The sequence below is a fragment of the Parus major genome, chromosome 18 (assembly GCF_001522545.3).
Source record: "Parus major isolate Abel chromosome 18, Parus_major1.1, whole genome shotgun sequence".
NCBI classification, from domain to species: Eukaryota; Metazoa; Chordata; class Aves; order Passeriformes; family Paridae; genus Parus; species Parus major.
Genome location: NC_031786.1, coordinates 908426 through 910625, shown reverse-complemented (window position 1 = coordinate 910625; position 2200 = coordinate 908426).

Sequence of the window (2200 nt, the reverse complement as noted above, 5' to 3'; positions counted from 1 at the left end):
AAATACCGGGAATGGGAATGATAATATCGGGAATGGAATTAAAAATACCGGGAATGGAATTAGAAATATCGGGAATGGGAATGATAATATCGGGGATGGAAATGATAATATCGGGAATGGAATTAAAAATACCGGGAATGGAATTAAAAATACCGGGAATGTAATTAAAAATACCGGGAATGGGGGTGATAATATCGGGAATGGGAATGGAAATATCGGGGATGGAAATGATAATGGGGAATGGGGGTGATAGTATCGGAATGGGAATAATAATATTGGGAATGGGGATAAGAATTTTGGGAATGGGAGTGAAATAAGGAATGGGATAATAATATCGGGAATGTGGATAATAGTACTGGGAATGGGGATAATAATATTGGGAATGGAAATAACCGTGAGTGGGGATAATAATATAGGAAATAGGGAAAACATAGGGAATGGGGATAATATAGAGAGTGGGATACAGGGAATGGGAGGTGCGGGAGGGAGGCTGTAGGGGATGGGGGCTCCAGGAGAGTCATGGAATTGTTGAGGGTGGAAAAGCCCCCTGACCCCGTTGTGTCCAACATTCCCCGGCACTGGCAGGGTCGGTTTATCCCTGGCAGCTCATCCCGGGCTGAGCCGCTCTCCAGAGCTGGATCTGCACCCCGGGATCGCGGCATTCCGGGGCTGGGACACAGCACCAACACCTCCCCCAGACCCAAACCACAGCCGGCTCCTTCCTGGCCCACAGAAGGATCCTCACAGCAGGAAGTGTTTCTGCATTTATTTTTTATTAACCATTTATTTGTCTGTAATCGCTTTACTCTCACATTACAATCGTGTGGGGGTTTTTATATATATTTTTTTTAAACTTTATTTTTGTAAAATAAATAGAGATAAGTGAACTTTTAAGATAGGACGCTCTTCAGATCCTTGGTTAAACTCTGTGATCCCATGATTAAACCTGTGCATCAGACCTGTGGAAGCACAGCCCACACACACTCAGGTAAAAACCCAACAGCCCCAATTCCTTAAAATTCCTTAAATCCGGCTGCAGCGGAGCCAGGCAGGAGCAGCGGCTCCCACCAGGCCAGGAATGTCCTGTTCCTTTCACAAATACACTGATAGGAGTTAAAAATCCATTGTTTCTGAAGCTGTGAATGTTAACGGGTTAGGTGAGATCCCAAACTGTGGCTCCAGCCCCACGCACAGCCCGGGAGCGGGTCGGGAAGAGGCACAGCTCTGTTAACACCATAATTAACTTTGGGTAATTTAAAAGTGGATTTTTAGGTAGTTTTTAGGTTTAAAGCCTTTGATTCATTATCCTGGGATGTGGCCCTCGGCCTCCCTGACAGGGACGGTGCTCGGGGACACCCGACCTTGGCTCCACCGCCGTGGCTTGGGGACCTCTCCCCAGGCAGAGCCCCCACCTGCCTGTGGCACCTCGGGGTGGCCACGGGACCCGTCCCGGTGCCCCAGGACACACGGGCACGGTGCCAGGGCCAGCAGCAGCACGGCTGGGCAGGGGACAGAGGTGTCAGCACAGGGACACAGGGGTGCTGAGCCCTTCCCTCACCCCGTTCCCTCCAGGATCTGCTGGGAGCCCGCAGATCCCCTGGGACTGGGAAGCACTGGGAATTCCTGGCCCCATGGCGAGTTCTGCACCTCTGCAAGGAAACCTTTGGCTGTGCTCTCCCTTCCCAGCCCCAGCCCCAGCCCCAGCACGGATCCCAAGGGACAAAACATTCGTTATTTGGACGTGGAAGGTGTGGAAGACGGAGCAGGCCTTGCCTGGACAGCTGGGGTGAGGGCGCCGAGCAGTGACTGCCTCCCTCCTCCTCCTCCTCCTCGGTGATTCTCGGTGCCCAGGTGCTCCCACGCTCATTTCCAAAGGGGCAGCCGTGGTGTGCAGCCCCAAGGGCCAAATCCTGCCCTGGGCTGTGCAGAGCAGCCGTGGGGAGCACCCAGGACACAGAGCTGGGAGCTCCCCAGGGACAGCGGCTCAGGAGCCCCCGGCTCCCCTCCGGCACCGAAGGCTCCTGGAACGGGGTGGCACCAGTGACTCGCTCCAGGCTTGTTGGGAGGATGGAGATCTTCATTCCCTTCCTTCATCTTCCTCACACGCAGCTTTACTGTCCCTGAGCCCCTTCCTGCAGGATCCCTGCCCGTCCTTGCTGCAGGAGGAGGAGGAGAGGAGGAGGAGGAGGAGGAGGAGGAG